Source organism: Dermacentor albipictus, chromosome 3 (assembly GCF_038994185.2).
Source record: "Dermacentor albipictus isolate Rhodes 1998 colony chromosome 3, USDA_Dalb.pri_finalv2, whole genome shotgun sequence".
Classification (NCBI taxonomy): Eukaryota; Metazoa; Arthropoda; class Arachnida; order Ixodida; family Ixodidae; genus Dermacentor; species Dermacentor albipictus.
Genome location: NC_091823.1, coordinates 78232626 through 78258733, shown reverse-complemented (window position 1 = coordinate 78258733; position 26108 = coordinate 78232626). Strand labels below are relative to the sequence as shown.

The 26108-nt window shown below is 46.5% G+C and overlaps 1 long non-coding RNA gene across 1 annotated transcript in view; it reads right to left on the bottom strand.

Annotated features, from left to right (window-relative positions):
* Positions 1 to 13047: 13047 nt before the first annotated feature.
* The window catches only part of LOC139057857 (uncharacterized), a 122537-nt gene continuing 109476 nt past the window's right edge, over positions 13048 to 26108 (bottom strand). Inside the window, exon 3 of the long non-coding RNA XR_011513046.1 lies at positions 13048 to 13181. This is a non-coding gene — a long non-coding RNA (uncharacterized lncRNA). The remainder of the gene's footprint in view (positions 13182 to 26108) is intronic.

Sequence of the window (26108 nt, the reverse complement as noted above, 5' to 3'; positions counted from 1 at the left end):
CAAGGCACCGGAGACGGCGGCGGTGGCTGCGTATGGCGCAGCTGAGTGCGGGCGCGTGGGCCCTATCTTGAAAGATATCTGTGATGGATACAGAGCCTGGACGTACCGAGGAATGTTAGCTTCGTGTGCGCTGTGTTCTCGTTGCTTAGTTCGCGTTGAAGCGACAGGCAGCACGAAGGTCAATGTGCTCGATGCTTCCTCATGACCGTGAAGCTGCGGATTCGCAAAGGAGAATTTTCTTATTCTTTTTATTTTAGTGCAGGAACTGCGTGTTAGTGCAGATGATTCGTGCAGGGTTATAATGCAGGGGATGCGGCCGCCAAGCATCTCCTGCACGGCTGGCGCAGCCACTGCCACGGATGCGTGGAGGCGAGCGCCATCTGGTGGTGCTTCGAGGAACCCAGCAATGCTCGTGGCGTGCGTGCTCCGCTGTGATTGGTTGGCCTGTTCGGCAAGATGACCGCCAGGCCGCAGCCGCGGTCAGGAAACCCGCGAGGTCCGCTAAGAAAGTCTTTACTTTTAAACATTCTGGTGATCGTTATCGATGACTATCGATTTCAATGCGAGATGACTTGAATGAAGGTTCGCCTGATGTCTCATCATAATCATGATCATAACCACCACTGTCGTCCTCATCATTATGGGAATCACAGTGGAACGACGTCATGCGAGGTTGTTCTGACACATACAATGTGCGGGCATCAGGCAGCATTGCAGCGTCATTTATGGGGCCCTTAGATCAGGCATACAGGCCTGAAAACCAGATTCACCAAAATATTAGGGGTAGGCAAGGAGGCAGTGGCATGGATAGGCGAGAAATGCTGTCGAATTTCGTATGCTCAAGTGATTGCTCGAAAGTTATTTGGGGAGTTGTTACGGGGAACCGCGATAGGCTTAATGATTAATAATTCTAGAAGCTTCGCGTACTAAGCTGCATAGTCAGTTTAGTGTTTCCCGTGACCGAACCCAGTCCGCGAAGGACGCCACCGTCTTCTGCTGGTGCGTGTCCCCTAATGTTCTTAGCCTTGCACATTCAAATGCGAGGGGATGCACGCACTACGTTATCTCTCTTGCACGCTCAAATTTTCCCTTGTGGGGGGACTTGCGGGTGGCTTGCTGATACCGCATCCGCAACGCGACAATGTCGTCTGTCATGGTGTATTCTGCTCCGGCCTTGGCTGCAAGAACTTTTGCCCGCTGGACACTGGCGAACCTGTAGGGGTGGGGGAGTGCCTTGGGGAAGCGTACACCACTAAGACACGCAGGCACTTCATCCCCTACCGAATTAAGCGTGCTGTCAGGCGGCCCCGCCTATAACGCGCTCAATTTTTCATTGTCTATCACGACATCACCGTAGTGCGCTTCAGAATCATTTCTATTACCTGACGCTCTTTGAAGTTCCTGGAAATTTAAGTGCGTGGGCATTTTTTAATGCCGCTTCGTCTTAAATTCTGATCTCGACCGTGAATTGAACTTTGGATTTTTCTCAGCAACACAACGTCGCAGCGACGGATCCACTACATTCCGTCGGCGTTCGCGAAGTGCACTATGGATAACCCTTGTCCTTTGGCCACCGGGAACACACGTTTGTGATAACAAAGTTCGAGCACTGACCCCTGAACGCCGCAAACAGACAGCGCGGTGACGGCCTCAAAAGTTCTTTTGAAGCATGAGACGCGGGAAAATTTGCACGCACCGCGCGCGTCTGTGTTTTTGTATGCACAGATGCCTCGCGACATTTGTCGTCCTTCTCCCAGACAACGCGTTGCCATTCTCGGAATGCATGAAAATGCTTTGAAGTGAGATGATAGCTGACGCGTAAGCGATCTTTATCGGCGCCTGGCCTTGTGTCGTACATGGTCTTATCGACGAACTGCATCATGTGTACCGATCCTATCTCTGACTGCTGGTATGTGCGTGTTTATTGGGGGTATACACTGCACTCGCCGAGCTGAGTCACTTGAAGCAGTGATACGATACGAGGGTCATTTGCGAGTGTAGACAGTTTGGTGCACCGAAAGCCCGCGGTCAGCTTGTTGGCCGGTGACAACAGCCACCGGAGAACACGTACATGACCATTTCCTTCATATAGCTAAGAGAAAAGAGGCGTTCGACATAGCCCGTGCTGCCGACATATCCTCTATTGGCAATGCGTAACCCGTCCTGTAGGCTCAATGGATAAGCGTTCTAGTTCTGCTGCTATGCCTGAGGTCACGGGTTGAATTCCCGATTGCTACTTGAGCATTTCGACCAAGGCGAAATGCAAGAACAGTATGAGGTGCACTTACAATTCTGTGCACCTCATAGCGACCCATGCGATAAAGATTCTGCCATAGTACCCACTACGGCTTCCGTATAAGGCATATGAATGGCTTCGGAACCATTAGAGCTTATCAATTATGATTACATGATTTAGTAATCACAAAGACTGACATATTATGGCGATGCACACGGTGATGTGTCGAAGCGGTAGGTCGATGGTGATGCCTGGTGTTTCTCAAGGGAACAATAGTGAGGAGAGTTGCATATGTACAGCGCGTATGTAAATGCATTGAGGGCTTGTATCCTCCCTGTGTCACAGCGGCATGTACTCATTCCGGGAGATTGTCCAAGGATGTCCCCATACCCATTGGCACATACTCCGTGGCACATACCCGATAGTCAAAGAGCAGGGTAATGCAAATATATAGGAATATATTCCCAAGTTCTACATCGATTTCGTCCAGACACACTCCCCCGAGACGGTTCTATCCGTGCAACAAAAACGAATCTCTAAGGCTATGTATTTGTTGACTGCACGCGCAAGACGCGCTTGCAGGAGTCAGGAACACGCCATGGCCACCAAATTTTCGACATGATCTATCAAGGCTTATGTGTGCTCAGAGATACCTATATGAGCCAGAACTATATTCACAGTTTTTAAGCATGAAATGCTTTTAGCTCCCGTTGTCGGCGACCTTCGAGTGACCTTGAGCCAAGATCCAGAGCCATTGTCCGGGCAAGTTGCTGACAAGGAAATCTATTCACCCGTAGGCAAGCTTACAACTGTGGTATGAACGAAAAGTACAATATAAGGCATATCACATGTAATACATCATACTTGATGTAAACAAAACAGATTAACAAATGAAATAATAAATGGTGCCTTCTTGACACTGGCTTTGCCACACACAACAACAACAACAAAACTCATTACCGCATCCACGCAAAAGCATTATTGTCAGCCTCGAATTTATGACAGGTACCCGGGGCACATGCAGATACAGTCTGAACTCAGGTAACAGAATTGACCACTATTCTGGCTGTAGAAAGACTTTGCCTCGGGAGAGGGTTATGTACCGCGTAGACCAGCGGCGAAGAAACTGGCTTCACCGAGTTTGAACGTTGCGAGAACAAAACGATATCATCCGCGCAACAACTGAAAACTTTAAAAAATGCGGTCTCTGGCCCCCAACTCTTTGTAAAGTACCCCATTACATACGTTAGTTACTGCCCAAACAACCAACAAAAAATATTGCTTCAGAATTCTTCCCGTTTGTTCACAATATGACTGAAGTTTTAATTTCTAGTACGCTAAAGTTTTATTTATCATTTCTAACAGCTACGTTCAAAAGGCAGATACAGGGCACCATACACTTGATTGTCATGTTTTGGCGCTGAGGCAGGGTTGCCTGTTCAACGACAGTGGTCCGTGAGTTCCACGGCGCAGGTTTTGCGCCGACTCGAGAGATGGCGCTACGCTGCGTGACCAGGCCGGCAGCGTCTGACGTGCCGCGGATGGCTGTTTGCCCGAGACGACACTTGCAATGAGGTTCAGTTCAAAACAGGTTCGTTCCCCCCGCCCCCCTCCGTGATTGCTTAGTGGCTATGGTGTTGGGCTGCTAAGCACGAGGTCGTGGGATCGAATCCTGTTCACGGCGGCCTCATTGAGAAAAGGGCAAAACGCGAAAACACCCGGATACTTAGATTTAGGTTTGCGTTAACGAACACTTGCTGGTCCAAATTATGCCGAAATCTCCTACTACGGAATGCTTCATAATCAAGTGGTGGCTTTTGCCCGTAAAACCCCACAATTAAAAAAAAACAGATTCGTATGATGTGGTGTGGTAGGGTGTGCCGTTGCGAACATGCACTATATCAATTTTAAAATTGTGGCTAGTATAACCTCCAACCAATGTGCTTTGCCGGTAGCCATTTCATGGTTACATCTATGTCTCTATTACGGGAGAGTCAGGATATTTATGATATAGTGTTTGATTACACAAAACAGAGGTGCGTTCACTGGCACTACCTCGTCTGCTAATATTCAGTGTTAATATAGACCGGTTTGCCACACTTAAAAGTCTGCATATACATCCACAAATATGTCTGGCGAGAGACCGACTGATACACAGGCCCGTGGACTGAAGACCATGGTGTGCTAGGCAAAGAAAGCCTCGGTTTTGCAAAGTATGCTCGGTGCTGTGTATGTATAATGGCTCGAGAGCAGTCCTCGATCCTTCGTGCAGTTAGTCTGTTGAAGTCACGTACCAACTGGCCAGTGTCAGGTCCTCTTCGGATAACTGACGGTCGGCGTAGCAGGGGTTAAACACCCTGTTTTATTGCGATAGCAAATATGTGGACATTTCAGGCGCATTTCTGCCGTCGCCGTCGCCGTGAGGTTCTGTATAAAATCCAAGGGCGATAAAATTGTCGCCGCGCGCCGTATGCTCTACGTGCGAGTGAAAGCGAGCGAGGGTGAGCCGGCGAACGCGGCTTAATCTCGCGTGTGCGAGCGAGGAAGGCGGGCCGCAACCGCGTCCTCTCCTCTCGCGCGCGAGGCACGAAGGTGAGGCGAGGGAAGAGAGTTGTTCTCCGGCAGCTGTTGCTTACGTCACGGCTGTGCGGGCGCTGTATGTTGAAAGCGATCTGCGACGTGGCCAAAGTGCGCGCCCGCGCGATCCTAATCTTCAAAGCGATCTGCGCTGTTTACAGAGTGCGCGTAGTGCCAGTAGGTTCGTATGCGCTGTGCTTTCGACGTTTCGTTCGCGTTCAAGCGAGAGACGCACGGAGGTCAATTCGATCGCCGGTACGGCCGCTATTCTTCACTCCAAGATTTTGAGAGCGAGTACCCGCGCTCATCGAGCGAGATGTGTTCATGTTTACGTGTGCGCGCGTGACACCGCTCTTGTTAATTTGTTTAAAACGTGTTAGAGGGTTAATTGGCTTGAATCCATGATAGAATGTGTAAGCGTGAATGAACGAGGACGTAGAAAGAAACACACACACAAAGGCAGTGCTGTCTCTGCTTGCCTGTTTCTTTCTAAGTCCTGGTTCAGTCGCGCTTAGACATTATAGCATTGTTAATTTAGTTAGTAAGCGAATGTTTACAAGTTTACACTATAAGGCTTATTGCGCCCGAAAGCACGAGGACACTGAAAGACGTGGTACACACACGAGGTGACTTACAACACTTTATTTCCAGTAAGAGAACCACATATATAGGCAGCGTCAGGAATCGTCACAAGTGCGCAGTTGACAAGACTTACATCATCATCATCATCATCATCATCATCATCATCATCATCGTCGTCGTCGTCGTCGTCGTCGTCGTCATCGTCATTATCATCATCAATCTATTCTAATTCCACTGCAGGACGATGGCCTCTCCCTCCGATCTCCAATTACCCCTGTGCTGCGCTAAAATAATTCAACTTGCGCCTGCGAATTTGTTAATTTCATCCTACCACCTAGTTTTTTAGCGTCCTCGACTGTGTTTCGCTTCTCTTGGCACCGACTCTGTAACCGTAATGGTCCACCACTTATCTAACTTACGCACTACATGACCTTCCCAGCTCCATTTCTTTCTCTTAATGTCCATTAGTTATAATATCGGATTTGTCCCTTTTCTTTCTGATCTACACCGCTTTTATTCCTGTCTCTTAACATTACGCCTATCATTCTTCGTTCCATCGCTTTGTGCGGTGCTCAACTTGCTTTTGAGCTTCTGTGTCAGTCTCCAAGTTTCTGCCCCATATATTAGCACCGGTAGAATGCATTCATTGTACACCTTTCTTTTTAGTGATAATGGTAATAATAATATTTGGGGTTTTACGTGCCAAAACCACTTTCTGATTATGAGGCACGCCGTAGTGGAGGACTCCGGAAATTTTGACCACCTGGGGTTCTTTAACGTGCACCTAAATCTAAGCACACGGGTGTTTTCGCATTTCGCCCCCATCGAAATGCGGCCGCCGTGGCCGGGATTCGATCCCGCGACCTCGTGCTCAGCAGCCCAACACCATAGCCACTGAGCAACCACGGCGGGTAGTGATAATGGTAAGCTTCCGGTAAGGTTCTGAGTATATGTGCCGTATGCGCTCCAACACAATCTTATTCTTCTGTAAATTGCCTTCTGATGATCAGGGTCCCCTGTGAATAATTGTCCTGGGTAAAAGTATTCCTTCGCATGCTATAGAGGCTGACTGGCGTTCCTGAACTCTTGTTCCCTTGCCAGCTATTGATCATTATCATTGTTTTCTGCATATTAATCTTCAACCCGACCCTTACACTCTCTCTGTTAAGGTCCTCAATCATTTGTAGTAACTCGCTCCCATTGTTGCTGAATAGGACACTGCCATTTGCAAACTTAAGGTTGCTGAGATATTCGCCATTGATTCTTACCCCTAAGCAGTCCCAATTTAATAGCTTGAATACTTATTCCAAACACGTAGGGAATAACATTGGAGAGATTGTGTCTCCTTGCCTGACCCCTTTCTTTATAGGTATCTTCCTACTTTCCTTGTGGAGAATTAGGGTAGCTGTGGAATCTTTGTAGATTGCAAGTTTCCAAAATATTTACGCGAGCCTCCTCTACTCCTTGATTACGCAGTGTCTCTATGACTGCTGGTATCTCTACGGAATCAAATACCTCTTTTTAGTATTATATGGTATTTATGAGATGTTGTCGCCTTTAATTGGCGCAAGCTACTCCTTTTCACAGAGGGATCTAAATAAAAACGAATAACTGGTAACAGACATAGTGAAATCATAACAACACAAATGCCGGTAACATAAGTACACTAATGTCGCACTATAACTGAAAGACAACTCAATGTCACAATGTCACAACACAATGTCCAGTCACGTAAGTAAACTAATGCCACACTAAGACAAAAGTCAACTCAGTAACACAGCAACGCAGAGTCCAGTCACATGTGCACAAAAGTAAACACGAAGTCTGGTCACTTAGCCAAGCTAAAATAAGGGCACAAAAAAAATGCGTTTTCGTAATATGTGAAATCCATGTAGAGAGGCTGATTGTACTCTGCAGATTTCTGCAGATTCACATATGTTTACGCAGATAGCCTAACTCTTTAAACGAAAAGGCAATTGATGGTTGTGAAACGCAGTTATCCCCCAACCTATCAATAATTTCGGCTTCGATAATTTCACGAGTTAACTGACCCCTGCTGCTGCCAACAATGGAGCAGTCTTGATGTACTGGAACGCACGTGGTACGTCGATCATAACTTGCACTGTCACCGGAATGCCTACAGTGCCTGCAGTGCGCATCGAGGAACCATCCCCGTTGCTTGTTTACGTTACAACGGTGTTCCTTTAAACACTCATTAAGGCGTCTTCCTCTTTGTCCCACATAATTTTTACCGCACGCTAATGGGAGGTTGTACACTACTGTGCTAGCACAATCAACGAACGTGTTCTGCTGCTACTTATTGAACACTGGCTTTTCAGGAAGGCTAGGCCTGGTTTGCCTGCAAGGACATTGCAATTTTGTTGGAGCGTAAAACATTACTCACGTCCTTTCGTGCGCTATAAGCTTCAGGTCATACGAAAACGCCTAAAACGCTGCGCCACAAGTTTACAAGGCCGACAGAACTACTATCCTTACTTCGTATAGCTAGCTACCAATTTGCTATCGCAATCGGTGCTTCGCCTTTCGGGCGAAACTGCGACTTTTTTCTTCTCGTTGATCAAGCGTAAGGGAAACTAAATACCCTGTTTCTCCAGGCAAAGAGCCCCACACCGAGTTGCAAAATCGGATTGCCTTTCTTTAAAATATATGCGGACGTTATATCAAGGAAAACTGTCAGGCATAAAAAAATGCCCTACCAATGCACATAACAAGCTGTACCCTCCACGCGCCTGGCGACCGTCATGTAAGCAGTCGTCATATAAACAGTCACGTTTACGTAGGCGTGAAGCCTCGAAGCTGTGGTGCGTAGGTGGGCGCGATCGTAAATAGGTATATTTCGTCTACAGTTTGATGCAACTTAGTAGCGAATGTTCTTTTGTTTGTGCAAAAATTAAGCTTTAGAATAATATTTCAGCAAGCGGGAAGCCGCACGAAGCAGTCCAAGCACGCCATCAGTGCGGCTCATAAGCTTCCCATCCCGAAACAAAGCACATATCGCGAAGTAGCCTTCATCGTGCTGCATTTACCATATTGAATGCTTCACAAGCTTACACGCGATATAGAATAGGAGGTACCTATCACGTGCTCAGATCATTATATGCATAAACGCTGAGTGCAGGTGTCCACACTTCCGTCTAGAACGTTCCAGCCATCCGCTGGAAAGCAAATTAAGCGACATACCTGCATTGCTTTTTTTTTTTTTGAGAAACAATGCTCCTGAGAAATAGCAAAACGGCCAGTGAACCGCTTTTACATACGCGCCTCGTTAAGTTATTACACACAAAGCATTGAGCACATGTCTATAAACGCAAAATTTGCTTAGGATTATGTCTTCTTTGACCCATTACGCATCGACTGCAGTTAGTTAGGACGCCTAGCTCACGTTCCTATGCAACAGGACATGTCCGAAGTAAACAGCGACCAGCTTCCTCACAACCGTCTTTTCGACACTCCCAGAGGCAGCGCTTATGATTGAGCCCGCCAGCTACGGAATCGCGGAAGACGCTGCCGCAATAAAGAAATGGGATCTGTGCTTCTACAAAGTGCGTGGCAGCTCCTTTCGGCCGCAGTCAGACCACAGACAACGCCCGATCCTGAACTTCTGTCAACTTGGTCACGAGCCTCACGACGCGATGTTTCCTCGCGTGATAAAGGGCAACTTTCGCGGCTCGCAAGACACGTGATCAACGAAACTGACTACCGAAAGCGCCTCTTATACTCGGCACCGCGAACCCTGCGGTTTCGGTTTCTTGCGAAGTCCCTGCTTGTCATCTGGGTAAACCTGAACATTACCTGTTAAGCGTGCGCAAGCGGCATGTTAACGGCATCCTTTCTATCGATCGAACCACAGAGACTAAGTAAATTAACTACTACAATAATGATTTCCGTCGACATGAAAGCTCCCTTCGTCTTTTACGCCGCGTGAAGCCGAGCCGGGACCACCGGCCTGCTGGCAACAACAACAACAACAACAACAACAACAACAACAACAACAACGACGACGACAACAAAAAAACGACAACAAAAAAAACTTTCTGACGAAAAGTCGCGTCGTATTTATCCCCGTACCTGGAACATCGCACATGGCATTATTCTTTGTTTAAAGCGAAGCGCAGCGCTTCTCGAGTGCTATAGGCAGAAGTGCGGGCATCTATGCCACGAGAACACGCGGAGACAGCCGGAAGAGACAAGACAAGGCACACGACACGCACCCATGTTGTCCAATCGTGTCCCTTCCTTTCGTGCTGCATCCAAGTATTTTCTTAGAAGTGTTCCTACTAGCTGAGATTACAACGCTTCTGCAGTTAATATACCACTGTCATTACGCACCATAACATTTATTGAGTGCACGCTACGATGAAACCGCCACATATTACACACTGCGCCGACGAGCGGCAAGACTGAAGCTGCGCGGCAGAGAAGCTCGTCGTGTGGCTCCTTTCCAACGGCTCTCCGAAAGGCGTTCGCCTTCGTTAGTAACAAAAAAGAAAAGCGAAAAGAGCTGGCACGTGCATAGATAGCAGCGCATTTGTTTCACGTCGCGCAGAACAGCTGTGCGGGACAACTTCGCCGCACGCCTGTCCCTCGGTGCCTCACGAGCCCGTGGCCGCGGAAACAGATAGCGGGCGCGCGAGCTACCGCGTATGCAGTCGCGTCACACTTCGTGCGCGTCGTTTCACAACAATCCGCACGTCAGAGGTTTACGCGCGCTTCCTATGGCTCACGTGCGCTTGTGTTGTGTGCCGTCGCACTGCCTCCGGCGGAAATAATGCGTTTTCCGGAATCAAGGTTTCGTGTAGGCAATTGGGAATTCGTTTTCTCCCCACGGTATAACCGCGCTCACCACGACGCACGAGAAGAAGCCAGGATTTCGGCCGGTATTCGCAAAGCAGTTCTTACGGCAAAGCTGGCGCCAAGAGCCGAACCCAGCCGAACCCAGCCCATCACGATGTCGGGTACAGTTTTGGAGCGAGGCAACGTTCGCGAACAAAAGAAGCTTCGTCGTGAATTCGGCCGTGTTCTTGTCTCTAGGCATAAAAGACTGATCACGCGATAATTATTGCGAGCTTTCGTTTGTCTTTCTTTTCCTGCGGCACCATACGTTACACCGAAGGAAACGAAATAAAAAAAAAATCTTGATTACACTGCTACTTGTCAAAGTAATGGTTTTAACCTTTACGCGCATGCTACTCTCACGCGTGTGGTTCTTGGTTTCTCTTGTTCGTTAGATGGGTACCAGGGGCCAAAGTGAAAAAAGTATTTTTGTAAGCGTTCTTTTCCCCTGGCCGTCTGCCGGCGTTCGCGAGCAATTGTCCGTCATTACGGTTGGTTAGCGTCTCTGCTTTTTCGAACGGTTCTTAGGAACGCTTTTTTTTTTGTGTGTGTGCGTGTGTGAGTACAGACTTTCGTAGCGTCTCCGTTACGCATAAATAATGATAGCATCTGTGTCCATATATCTTATACATTGAAAATACATATTCAATTGCAAATGGAAGCCCATACATGTCCGTAGATTTTGTTCTTAAACCTGGTGGTTAGCGCTATCGTCCATGCTCAGGAATAACAAGATGTCAGTACAGCGCTTTCAGACAGAGACACGTATGCGGCTCAGTGACACGCTCGTTTGCCCAATCGCGCTCTCGATTCGCTGTTGCCAGCGGTAGCCGAGAAGGCCGATAAGCGATGCATTACCGTGAGACGGAGAAAAGTCGAGCATGCCTGACACTGTAAGATATGTTCCCGCCAGGCCAGGCAGACGCCGTCCGTTATAGAACTCCGCTTGGCAGCTAGCCAGAACGACGCGCAGCAAGTGAAGTGTACCGCTGCAAGGTGTGGCAAATGCTCACCATTTCGACCGGAAATGTGACGTGAGCTACCTGTATATGGCGACTACCATTCCATCGCCTTGTCATACTTCCGTGCTGCTTTATGTGACGCGCATTCGCTTCCTCCCAGTCTAAGCAGTGGAATGGTAGGAAAATAAAAGAGAGTTGCACTAAGCGAGCGTGGAGAAAACAGAAGCACATCCACATGAGTGCCACAAGAAAAAAATATTATTATTAGTATTAATGATATAAACGTAGATAAATTCCCCAAATACATAGACAGAAAGAGAAACGGTCTAGTAATGTTCTCCTGAAAGGACTGCCAAACCCACCTACTAGAAAGAGAGAGAGAAAGAAAGAGGGAGGATAGTTGAGGAAGGCGTACACCAATACATGACATCCCCAAGCTAATTATGATAACTACTGATGAGAGTCAAGTCTTGTAATTATCAAGACTTTCGACACAGCTACTTGAGCCTCGTACTTGAGCGGTAGGAGGCTCATAAAAATGGTACATGCCCGACGTCCCCCCCCCCCCCCCCCGCCCCCTAAAAAAAGGAAAATATTGCGGAATCATCAAGCTTTGTTCAAGGAAGCCAAACCATACATAAAATCATATCGACATTTCATTTTCGACTTGTCGTATTTCCTTTCCTTTCTTCATTTTTTTTGGAGGGGGGAAGAGGGCAAACAAACTACCAACCCTGTACACCTTATTAAAAAAAAAAGCAATGGCAAGCATCAGAGTGGTCTAAGTAATTTACCATAATACTTCTTCCTACGGACCACTTTCGGTTTCGGTTCACAGCAGATGCATGACTGATGGCGTCGTTCCACATCGGCTCGCTTTGTTCCAGCGACTGCTGCGATTACCACGTCAAAGTGAGGCGAGAAGAAACTCGCGCAGCACTCCCAATTATAGTTCTAGAAAGGTCACCGAACCTATAGCCTTAGTGCTACGTGACGTCAGGAATATTACTGTGGGTATTGACGTCAGGATAAGGTCGATGACGCCAGATCAGCTATTTTGAAACCAACTTTAGCAACCAATAAAAATGTCTTAATGTGTTTCCGAGCCTTCACACTTGTTAAATGTCATCCTGTTACTCGTGGGAATCGCCTAGCAGAATTTTTTTCACAACTTCGGAAGTACGTATCGGTACTACTTTAACGAGTGCTCCTATCTCTCTAAAGATACACGCAGAAGCCATGACCTGTAGATACACACAGCGCAAAAACACATCTCTTGTGTCCCACTTCCCTTCACGTGCCTGGTTTATCATTCTGGTATGCACAAACTGACCCACAAAGAAGTATTATCAGATTTTAATGCGTGGAGGTGCGGTGACAGTAATCGCAGCCTGGGAGCATAACCAGTCTTGCGCTGGCGGCCCTGAGTCTCGAAACGTTACTCGCTACGACGTACTGCCTCTTGGGCAAGATACGAGCGCCCGCGCGGCGCACTGTACGGCACAATGCCGCATGTGTGTATCCGCAGAAGTACTGGGCGCTTCGACTGCTGCTTTACTGTGTGCGGGTCACGATTCGTAACAATACAGCCATCTAGGCGAAATAGTAGGCACAATAGCGACTAGTCCGAGATACTGGCCCGCATGACACTCACATTGCTTACCAACACTTACTACTGCGGCTAGTATTGACAAGTCAAACTTTCAACTGCACGTCCCCAAAACTAGTAGTACCGGCATAGAGACTAATCTAACCATGCACAGTCTGGGTGTCAGACTGAGTCCCATGTAATCGCGCAGAAACCCACATAGCAACATATTGTTGTTCTTTTCTTGTGCGTTCTCTTTTAGAAGTTTCCAATGCCTTCCACTGGAGTAACTGCGTGTCCTGTACGGTGCTTCATTTTCGGCGGTTCTTGCACTTCTCGAAGGAGCCCGTTTGCTTCAGAGCAGTCGAGAGGTACGGGAACTCTGTAAAACAACATTTTAGGTGTCAGACAAAGATGTCAATTCAACAACGATAGTTGTAAGCTCTGATTTTTTTTTTTTTGGCATTGGTGCATTGTCTGTGTGTGTTCTGAAACCCAACCAGAAATGATGAATCAAGAAACTTTCGAATATATAATACTGAAACGCCTTAAGTCCGCACTCCCTTCAATTCTGTTCCCAATCCCCCCCCCCCCCCTTCTTTATTTCTTTCCCCTCTAATTGGAAATGAATGTCCCCCCCCCTCCCCTCCCATCTCACCAAATGCAGAAGCCAACCAAAATAAGCACATTTAACCTTGCGTGCTTTCCGCCATTTCATTCTTTCCATTCTGAGCCTTCTATCTAGCGGCAGATTACCAACATCAAAAGACCATTATTCTCCGTGCATGGCGCGACGGGTGGTTCACGCATACCTGGAAGCTGCGCATGTGTACTGAAATTATTACGGGATCGTTAGAGCATATCATGTGATCGTTTTCGTAGCAAGGGCTTCCGCAACTCGATCCGCGACTTAACAAGGAGAAACTTAATTTACCACCGACACTTAGCTGATACGTTCAAGGCAGCCTGGGCATTCACATTTCACCGAGAGCTTGGCTGGCGCGCTTGCTGGCGTAAATTTAATGTTCACGCTAGGCTCTTCATGGGCTAAATGTCGAAGCGAGTGTCACAAGAGAAATTACGAGCAACGGAAAACTTGCGGACGTCCATTACTAGGAATTTTATGAGCGACGAACATTTCGCCAGCCGCGGACAGCGCACGTGCGTCACTCATTGTCTCGCGTTTATAATTTCCGAATAGCGACAAGCATGTACGCCCCTCTCGCCATCCTTCAAAGAAGAAGATGTTAGCCGCACTCCGAATGACCTCTCTCATTATTTTATCACGAAAGTCCGAAGCTCAAAGCGTGTGTAATGAGAGCTGGTGTCTTATCGTGATTACCATGTGAAATGTGCGTTCATTGGCTGAAGCAGCAAAAGCAGTGCGTCGTATTCCACAAAATTTGTAATAACCCAAACCATGGCACATACCATTGCCATTTTTTTATCCGTATCTCTTACTGCCCACTTGCCAACCGATTTTCCCTCACCCGGATTGCTCCCCGAGCCGGTTATGCTAATCCGGGAACTCTAATCTGGTAAAATTCTTATGGCTCTGCTCTCTGGCCATCTCTTTCTCAGCAGTGGTGGTTGCCTAGTAGGTATTACAGCTGTGTGAACCCACAGGCGTGATTCCGTCGCAGAACCTCCATGGTTTTTATTTTATAGAAAGGATACCAGAGAGGCAAAAAATGTTAATCAGTTCAGATTGATGAAGCATTGGTTTTGCGGAAGCCCGCAATTAAGGCGGAGTAAACGTCATGAAAGGGACAAAATTGTCATCCACCCAGCTCTAGCACGAAGCTACAAAGGAAACCCATACGGGTTTCTCAGAAAGAAAGCATCGCATGCTAGCCTGTTGCAGGAAATTCACGGCCCTATGAAATGCCACCACCACGCAGAGGAAAGGCGGGAACTCTCCGTTGCGGCGTTGTTAACATTTTAGTTTCAGTGTAACTTTTTTGTTCATTTATTTATTTTAGTATTATCATGTGGTCCCTTACATTTGCTGTATAATATTGAAATGAAGTAGCCAAGGTATTGTTCAACTCGATCGCTCCAAAGCAACTTACGTAAAAAAGGCGTTCGATTTCCCATACCTGTCAGAACCTATTTCTTTCCGCATCATATATTTGTCATGATGATATTTTACATAATCTTTGCATACACTTAAAATTATTATTTAAATTAATCTATGGCTTTTAGTTCTCGTATTATTGTTTCGCCTGCCCCCTTTCTGGTTGATGGCTTGCCTCGACTTTCTTTCGTACAGGTGGCGTTTGCCTGCCTCCTTTTTGTCGTTGTTAAGCGTTGTTATTCGCCCTGTCTTTACTATTGTATAATGATCTACGTTCATGTGTTTTAATGTCGAGTTTTCTTTTCGCACAGCGTTAGTTGTCGTTAACTGGAAAGGTATCACATTCTATTTTGCTGAGCTCGGCGTTAACGTATTTCTATTGGGTCGCGAACTGCATTGCCTAAATGTTTTTCTCACATTTCGTGTTTTCCTTTTTTTATGTTAAACGTTATCACTCTGCATCTGAAAGTCCATGCTTACGATTATAAAAGAGATTGTTTACGTTTACTTCTGTTTAATTGCTTGATACTAATATTATTCGCACTTTAGGGCGTTGCCCAACAGCAATGTGAGTAGCAGTATCGTAAATAAATAAATAGATAAATAAATAAATAAATAAATATTACTTGTCTATGTGTTACAGCGCATAACGTATTCCATCACCCGGCCACTCTACGACGTTTGGTTCCTCTACCACAGTTTATTATGAGTTCTTGCTTGCGAACGCGTTCAAGATACTCATCATCCCGCTTACACAACGTGTGGCAAGTACTCTGCCAAAGTCGTCTCATATAAGCCGGTCAGAAAAAAAGAAACAGTCCTAGTGAAGTCCCTTCCACTCTCTGAAGAAGGATGAACAGCGAAGCTGTGTATGCGGGCTCCTTAATGGCGAACTGCACCTCCGCCGCGGGTCGGCCCGGCATTGCACCATCTTCGCGTTCGGCCCACGTATCATCATCATCATCATCATCATCATCATGGTTACGACCACTGCAAGGCAAATGCCTCTCCCATACTTCTCCAACTACCCCGTTCATGTACTAATTGTGGCCATGTCGTCCCTGTAAACTTCTTAATCTTGAGTTGAGTTGAGTTGAGTAAGAAGGAGTTTTCTCGCCTTCTTTTAAATTGCCTGCAGGACACGGATTCGGCCTCCACATGGTGACCTTAGGAGTGACTATGTGTAGTTGTGAGGTCTCTATCTGATTTATATGATTCATGTATTTTAAGTGTCGCTACGGTGGAGCCATTGCCGGCAGCAAATGCATGGCTAATCTCTCCAGTAGCCTACAACCCCTCAACTCAACTCAACTTCTTAATCTCATCCGCCCACCTAACTTTCTGCCTCCCTCTGCTACGCTTCCCGTCCATTGGAATCCAGTCCGTAGCCCTTAATGACCATCGGTTATCTTCCTTCCTCATTACATGTCCTGCCCATGCCCATTTCTTTTTCTTGATTTGAACTAAGATGTCATTAACTCGCGTTCGTTCCCTCTCCCAATCTGCTCTTTTTTTATCTCTTAACGTTACACCCATCATTCTTCTTTCCATAGCTCGTTGCGTCGTCCTCAATTTAAGTAGAACGCTTTTCTTAATCCTCCAGGTTTCTGCCCCGTACGTGAGTACTTGTATGACACAGCTGTTATACACTTTTCTCTTCAGGGAAAATGGCAACCCGCTGTTCATGATCTCAGAATGCCTGCCAAACGCACCCCCGCCCATTCCTATTCTTCTGATTATTTCAGTCTCATGATCCGGATCCGCGGTCACTACCTGCCATAAGTAGATGTATTCCCTTACCACGTCCAGTGCCTCGCTACCTATAGTAAATTGCTGTTCTCTTCCGAGACTGTTAAACATTACTTTAGTTTTCTGGAGAATAATTTTTAGTCTCACCCTTCTGCTTTGCCTCTCCAGGTCAGTGAGCATGCATTGCAATTGGTCTCCTGAGTTACTAAGCAAGGCAATATCATCAGCGAATCGCAAGTTACTAAGGTATTCTCCATTAACTCTTATCCCCAATTCTTCCCAATCCAGGTCTCTGAATACCTCCTGTAAACATGCTGTGAAGAGCATTGGAGAGATCGCATCTCCCTGCCTGACGCCTTTCTTTATTGGGATTTTGTTAGTTTCTTTATGGAGGACCATGGTGGCTGTGGAGACGCTATCGATATCTTTCAGTATCTTTACATACGGCTCACCTACACCTTGATTCCGTAATGCCTCCATGACTGCTGGAAGAATGCTTAACACTCATGAAACACAATGAGGAGATTAACAAGCTAAACTCACTAATTTTCAACTTAGAAAACGTCCATAAGAATGTTGACACCATGCACCACGCGGAAATACACGAAGCACCACACGAACACCTAGCTTGGGATGGCTTCCACTTGAACCGCAGTGGAATAGAGCTAGTTTCCCAATACATCAAGTCCTTTATTAAGGACAAGTACAGAAAAACTCTTTTAAATTCCACCTCAAATACCACCTCCACCAACTCTGCGGAACGTGCAACCGCGAACAACACAACTGTGACAGTCACTTCGAGGACACAGGGAATACAGACAGTGGAATGTGAAGCAAGCCACTGCACAAGTGAAACAGTCAACACAAGAACAGTTGGAACACAGACAGTGGAATGTGAAAAGAACCAGAAGGCACACACACCACCAAAAAAGACATCAACCACCATGCAAACAGACACAATGGCAACAGACAACAGAAAACCCACCACCGAAGTCTACACACAGACCCCCACACGCCTGCCTGCACACACACAAACTCAAACAGAGACCGAGATCGAATTAAGCCAGGCATACGATAATAAACCGGCCGAACGGAAAAACACCCCACGCAAATCTGCCCTCAAGAAGACAAGTAAATGACAGACATCGCAAATCAATAATTCCTCAATGCCACGAAGCACCGAGTTCCTACAGGCTAGAAAACTTACCAAAAAACATGTGAGCTACACCTCCCATCTGAAAACCTACACAAGCTGCACCGAGAAAAATATAATTCCTAAAGGCCTAACACTCAAGGCTGTACCAGCTCTAGGAACACTCCCACCACACCATCGCGCAAACTGGCAAACAACATTACATAATGCCTCACTTTCACTTTTGAATATCCTCAAAGAACACTGCGAAGAGCAAATCGAAACTTTTAACCACAGACTTAGGAACATAACCCTGACACCAGATGAGAAGAGAGATTTAGAACATTACGGCGAAAAACAATCTAGAAAATTGGTTCAAAAACAAAGGAAAAAAGCAAATTTTAATCAAAAAACAACCTTCCAGCCGAACAGCCACCACACCCAGACAAGAGGGACCTCGAGCTTAGAAGGACCAGACAGTAAGGAAATTTCCACAGAACTAAACCGCTCCAATGTTATAGACATTTCTAAAACATTAAGTCAAAAAGAAATAGCCGTACTCAGCAAGGGCTTAAACTTTTGCCCCACGAACAACACAATAAATGAATTCGAGCTTCACAAGGACCTCTCAGAATTCTCCCGACGAATGCGTATCCGACACTTTTTTGCAGACACACCAGACACCGGGACGACACCACTTAGAGCCCAATCCACTTGGACTCCCGAACCAGAACAAGCCATAGAACTTGACATATACCTTAAAACTATCACTAAAGAAATTATAAGCCAATCCAAGACATCTAAGCGACCTAAAAACATAACTGCGTCGGAGAGTCATATCATTTCAAATCTGAGCTGCCGGAATGACATTGTTATTAAGGAAGCAGATAAGGGTGGAAGTATAGTTATTTGGCCAATAGAAAAATACAAGCACGAGGCTTACAGACAACTAAACAACCCAGAACATTACCGCAAACTAGATAACGATCCGACATTGTCCTATACAGTGACAATTACCAACAGGCTGAAATCACTTTTGGCTGATGAATTGATAACACCATCAGAATACAAATTTCTTAAACCAAGCAACAAAACTGCCGGACGTTTTTACCTCCTTCCGAAAATTCATAAAATTCCATCCGCTGAACTATACACTGCTATTATCCCAGGCCGTCCGATAGTATCAAACAACAACACCCCGACAGAGAACATCTCCACATTCCTTAACCACTACCTTGGTAACTTGCCGAAAACACTTCCGTCATTTGTACAAGATACGCCCCACCTGCTGAGAATTATAGAAGACATTAATACTAAAGGCACACTACCCCACAACACAATTCTCGCAACACTAGACGTCACGGCGCTGTACACCAACATTCCAATCCCTGATGGTTTATCTTCGATAAAACAAACGCTGTCTAAACACAGTGCACAACACTCTACTGAAGTTTACCTGTCTCTCCTTGAATTAGTTCTCACACATAACTACTTCGAATTTGAAGAGAGTTACTACCTACAGATACATGGTACAAGCATGGGTACGCCTTTTGCACCAACCTACGCGAACATATTTATGGGGATTCTAGAAACAGATTTCCTATCGCGCTGCACTACCAAGCCCCACACATACCTACGATACATAGACGACATACTCATAATTTGGGGACATGGCCAAGACAGTCTAGATAAATATGTATCCTTTCTAAATTCTGTTCACCCAACAATAAAATTCACATCAGAATCCTCAACTGAGCGCATAAACTTTCTGGACACAACAATATACATTGACAATGGTGAACTAAAGACAACGCTGTATAGGAAACCTTTCGACAAACAACAGTACCTAGAATATACCAGCCACCATCCCAGACATTGCAAACAAGGCATCTTTAAAGGCCAAGCCACACGACTACGTCGCATTTGCGTTGAAAACCAAGACTACATAGATAGACTCGATCACCTTAAAGAAACGCTATCAAACAGGAACCACCCAAACAGTGACCTTCAAACAGCTTACATCGCTGCAACCAAACTTGATCGAGCCGAGGTCTTCAAGCCCCGCCCGAAGATCACAAGAACAACAACGCCTCTTCTTACTACTAAATTCTCAAACGCACTCCCAAACGTGAATAACATCCTAAGTAAATACTACCCGATTCTCACCAGCAACCAGAAACTTAAGAAGATCTTTCCCGACCCTCCCAGAGTAGCCTACAGACGCAACACTAATTTTAAAGATGTTCTTGTGCACGCCAAACTACAGAAAAAGAAGAAGTTGGGAACCAATCCCTGTGGTCGCCCCAGGTGCTCTACATGCAAACACATTCAATCCACTACTACAGTAAAAAGTACAGCGTCGAATTACACACACAAGGTAACTTCGGCTTTCACCTGCACATCAAGCAATGTAGTCTACTGTCTAGAATGCGCCGCTTGTAGCAAACAATACATAGGTGAGACCGGACAACAAATCAATACAAGACTCAATGGTCACCGCGCGGACACAAAACACAATTTACCCAAAGCAGTAGCCAGCCACTTTAATGAGCATGGACATATGTTTGACAAAGCAAGGCTCTATATACTACAAACAAATTTCCGTTCCCCTCGCGAAAGGAAGTACACGGAATCATACCTCATACACAAGTTTAATTGCCTACACCCGACAGGAATTAATTTGGCACGCGGCAACTTAGAATCTTTAAAAGCTGTAACTTAATTCTGAAACTCTCATATCATCAACCAATACACAAAACACATTAGGCCACCAGCCAACTTTAATTCTTAACCTCACCTACTCTTTCATTTCGGAGGAAAAAAAGGGAGAGGGGGAGAGAGGAAAAAGAGAGAAAAAAGGAAAAAAAAGGGAAGAAAATTTCCTGCCTACTACTCAATTTAATGTACTCTTTCAGGATTTTACGTCTACACCAAGTGTACGATCCCCTTCTTCCATGTACACTTGCCCGCGCCCGCTTCTGCACGCGTCGCCCTCCTGTTTGCTATACCGATTTCGCCCCCCCCTTCCCCCTGCCCCCTTTTATAGTCTTTTTTTCTTTTTTTTTGAAACCCCCTCGACAACACATTCCGAAGTCAATATGCCTTTTTCGGCGCCTCAACCCAGAGTATCGACTTCTGGATGCCGCCGTAACGACACCTACGTTAAGCGCGTGGGGCAGTGCCCCTTGAAAGACCATGCCGCTGCCTTTCAGTCACCCCACACATTGCACCGCAGACTCCCCGTCGCCACCTTAACTATTTCAAAATTACTCGACCTATTGCTTGACCGGCCGTTCTAATGCCTCAAAAACATGCCGCCAACGACTCCCCCTGCATACCTCCTAACCTTTCGCATCCCCAACACGCTCCCAAGCCCCCGTATTTCTTAAAGATTTCATTTTTCTCTTTCTTTTTCTTTCACCCCCCCCCCTTTGTTGTGTCTTGGTACGGCCCTGGCTCCCCCCTGCTTCTTCTTTTTTTCCTTTTTTTCCTTTTTCCCCCTTTTTTCTGCTTCTATTTCTTTTCTTTCCTCCCCGCGTGCCCACTCTCACGCTCTTGTCCCTTCGTCTTGAGAATGAGGCTCACAGACGTCGGACGACAGCGCCTGTTCCCTCTTGTAATCTCTCTCTTTAAAACCAGCCGCCAGCGACAACACCCGCACATGACGTCACTGCACTAACCCTTTAAAACTAACACGCCGAGGATGACGAGGCCGCCTTTGACGAAGATAGGTCCACCTATCGAAACGTTGGCCAGCCTGTCTGAGGTACTTCAACCCTGTTTAAAAAAGTTTATACCACAGTGTGCCATTCCATCTGCCAGCCCCTTTCTTGTTTTTGGACTTGGACGGTAAGGTATACAGCTTCGCTGCAAAACATAGAAGGCGAAAGAAAGGTCGGCACCGCCGTCTATGCCTAGCCCTTATCTCCCACTGTTTTGAAGAACCCGTTTTAGTTTTGACGGTGCCCGGGTGCTATAAAAGCAAAGTGCGAAGCTAGCCTTTCCCGTATTACCTGCTCTTTATCACCTTAACTGAGGCACTTAGCTGCCCCCTCATGCGCATAGCCTTCCCATTTCAACTTCCTGCTTCTCTCTCTCTCTATCTCTGTCACTCTCTGTGTCTCGCTATGCGCTTTGTGTGCCTTTTGCTCTTTTACGATATATATATATATATATATATATATATATATATATATATATATATATATATATATATATATATATCACCATTTCATACTTCTCACATATTTACCGCTAAACCCCTACTGAATTTTGCTTTTGCTGATGCGTGCATCTGCGGAAGCAAAACAAACTAAGCATAAAGTAAGGAAATGCCTTGGAGCGGTAGCAAACATGTGGAACAAGAGACACACGCGAACCAACGGGACAAGGAAGCTACACATTGGTTTTTCCGCTCGTCCCATTCACGTGGACGGACACGGTCCCGCCATCTCAATGCGCAAACGTGAGGGAGAATCGTGTGACGTGTTCGCCGATGATTGCCCACTTCTGCCATGACGCATGGGACGGCGGCTATGACACAACCACGCGCCACGCTCTTCTGTTTGGTAAGCACGAAAGGCGTTGTATATCAGCCCACATCGACAGAGTATTACGTGGAGACGCGACGGGGACGCGCGGGGCAGGACAAACAGCTCGAGTCGGAGTGTTGTCGTCTTCGAGTGGAGTAGATGGGACGTTACTGTGCAATGTTGTTTATGAAAGCAGCGAACGTTTTGTACGGCACTTCTCGTAATTGCGGCTTGCGAAAGCGGAGGGAAAGATCTGGTCGTCCTCCGGCTATGTACACGTGAAGGCTGCGTGGGCGAATCACTGAGAAGGTCACCGTCACTGGCGGCTCGCTTGATGACGTTCGATGTGCTATATGGGCACGCAGACATCAGCGTGCGAACGAGTAGCGAGGTGGAAACGTGCTGGCTTTTTTCTTTTGTCGGGCAAAAGTGCGTTGTTTATTTGGTACGTGGGCATGTTCGTATTTTGAATTCTGTTTGATTGATACCGCCTTAGTTTCATCCTTTATTTTTGTACGACGGCGGTTAGAGCTTCATCCACGCAAGTGCAGAGTGCGTCGCGATGTTATGCGGTAAGTTAGCGTCAAGTTGTGCAGGAGCTCCGGCGACACGTGGACGTTGCGACAGCCGTATTACATTGGAAAAAAATACAGACACACCTTTTTCTGCATTAGGGACAGCAGAAAATGGAGACGTAAGTTGCTGAAACGAAAAACCTGGAATGTATTCATACGTTGACGTGTAGCAAACGGGACGTGGATTACCTCAATAATTCCCTGCTGTCGCTGGAATCATACTCAGAGGCAAGAAAATGAGACGCAAGTTTCGTCACTGCAGAACTCTGTAGATTGCACCAACACCACCGCGTTGTAATGTTGTTTTCGTCTGAACCATTCACCAACGTGAACCAGAAGGTCAGATACTGCTTTGTGGCCAGTAGTACAGTTTGTCTTTTTTTTTTCGCAATGGGCTTAATTTATGATTATATAAAGTTGTGCTGAAGCAAAACATGCAGCCGTATAGCGAGTGGTGCAAGTTTCGGCAGCAGGCCTTCCTGAAAAAGAGTGTTGAAAGCACGCTGTCTCGAAAGAGCAGCCCGCGGTAGTCCGCGGAAACGCGATTTCGAGGTAAACTCACCAGCGTTCCTTTATTCTAGGCGTCTTGCCCGCGCGCTTCGGATATTGTCCGTTAGGAGTGTTATCCAGTGCTCACCACGGCAGACTTGAGCTTGGGAGCGGTGCGTTACGGCATGCGTCAACGGAAGCACCTCCGCAACGGAACACGATTCCCAGTTACCTCCGAGTGTGCTCGACTGAACGTGCAGACCATAGATTTCTTGCGTGGTTCGATTTTCATTGCTTTGTGCTGCTGACAGTACTTAGCAGCAAGAGAGAGCTTTAACAATAACCACGGCGTCACGCAAAGGTGGGTGCTTACTGTCGCATATCACCTGTGGTTCACCGCTGAATCCATCGTCCTTGCGAGGGGATGAGCTGTTTGCTTATGTGACAGCTTAAACTCGGAGCCAAAGCGACCCCGAACCTGCAGGGTCTTCTGTAACATTAATGCTCTGAGACACGTCGAAATGCGATGATCAGACATCCCTTTTCACCGTGGTGAGTCTCGTTTTTCGGGCTTTTCGTATGAAATGAAAACGAACGTCCAGCTTTGCCCAAAGACACACGGTTATGACGCCAGAAGGTTCAGATCACGCTAAAAACCACCGCACTGTTTATCGGGCGCCAAATGGAGTTTCTAAACCTGAGTTGTCTATGAATACTTGTGGGCTTCAGAAACTCTCTGGACGGTCACCCGGGTTGAGTTTTGCCAGCTTGCTTTATAGAATAAGGTTTGGGGAACAGTTCTCTATATCTCGGTCACATCATGTATCACGGTTTTTACTTCATACCTTAACGAATCTGTTGGTAGCTCGTTCACACGAATAGGTAATGAACGTTCTACACGTGCCAATTTGAGTCACAGGGAAACAAGGGAAGAATATATAGTACCGTGCGCAAAGCCTAGCTGACCATTCAATGAGCGAGGGCGTTTCAGGCACGATGTCTGTGGATCCCGAAGAGATTGTTTAGCGAAGGCCTCCAGCGTGCACGAGGCGCTAAAAGCAAGTTTCCGCGACATGTAAATGTTGGAGGCCAGTACATTCAATGTACATTCCGAGGTTACAGAATGCAGCATGCACAGTCCACGTAGACATACTCTCAGGCATCGGTTACGTGCGAGGACACAATGTTTGGACCAGCTAGACGCAGGGTTTCCTCTGACGTCTATCGATATAACATCACGTCCCTCTTCAATCTCGGAAGTATTGACTTGCGACGAGCGCGGCTCTTTCCTCAGTCGTATACGTCGCTTCTTCAGGGACGACGCACAAGGTGCGGCATTCATGCGAAGGCAACGTTCGTTGCCACCCGGATGACCGATATGGCCTAGCATCGCACGCTGGCATGTTGCCAGTTCGGCGTCGGCAGGTGTATACTGTTTTTCTCTCCCCCCCCCCCCCCGCCCCGCGACTTTGGGCGCTACTTAGTTTTCATCAAAGTACGGCGCACTTGTAGTCGTTTTGACCTGGCGAAGCACGTGAAGGCTGAGCCATTGTGGCAACATAGCGTCACGGGTTTTTGTTGTTTCTTCGCCGCAGACTCGATCAGCGCCTGCGTGACAACGTCACTTATAACGGCAACGCCGTAAGCCACACGCTGCCGTGACGTCGGCTGTACTTCTTCCAGACCTAGCGGTTGCACGGCAGCTTCGCAGACACCGTAAACACATAGGAGACTTGTCAGTTTCTAGTCGAGACGGTGGTCACTTGTAGAACGCATGCACCTTGTGCTTTGAGAAGATGAAAGGAATCCGCCAAAAATCGACCCGGTCCCTCTAGCTGCTCTTTCATTCGTCCCCAAAATGATGGAGTCTAAATACTTGAAAATACGATGTCCAGTTGAAGATGTTAAATGGTTGAATGTGTTTGCCAATAAAGCGATTAAAGTAAGGTAAGTGCTAAGAGTTTAGAACAGCTCATTCAAGTTTTGAATGCTTTGTATTTTCACGACTATCCATGTTGTTTCTTTCTTCTTTATTTTCTTTCATCTTGTCTTCAACTTCCTTTTCTATCTCCTCCTTAATAATGAGCGGGCAGGCTTTGTGCCCCTCTCAACGGTACTTGCCAGCCTGCTCCTTCCCATTTCCATCTCTGTCTGTGTGTATGGGTGCTTTCGTATCAAACAACAACAACAACAACAACAACGACGACGACGACGACGACGACGACAATTATTCAGCCTCAGCAGCAGTACCACGTCTGTCACACAGAGTAGCGACTTCCGACGGGGAAGCACTGGCTCCAATAACGGCTTTTGTAACATGTTCTGAATAACACACTCCGCGAGGACTTTTCACTGGTGCATACTAATTGTTAAGTTGTCCTTTTTACAGCCTTGTAGCAATTTATTTATTTATTTATTTATTTATTTAGAATACTCTCAATGTCTGATGGCGTTACAGAGAGGAGGGGTGAATCATTATACAATGTTAGATATAGCAGTCTGAAAGGATGAATGAACCGGATTGCTGGCGACGGACGGGGAGAGGTGGTTACATTCGGATGCTGTCTTGGGCAGAAATTAATTGAACAAAAGGTTTGTGCGGCAACTTGGTACTTGCATTTTGGCGTTGGGGTCGATTCCCGATGAAATATAAGGGGGTGATATAAAAAGGTCATTTTTTAATTCTGAGTTAGTGTAGTACATTTTATGAAAGAGTGATAACCGGGCGAGTTTCCTTCTTGGTGATAGGTCTGGC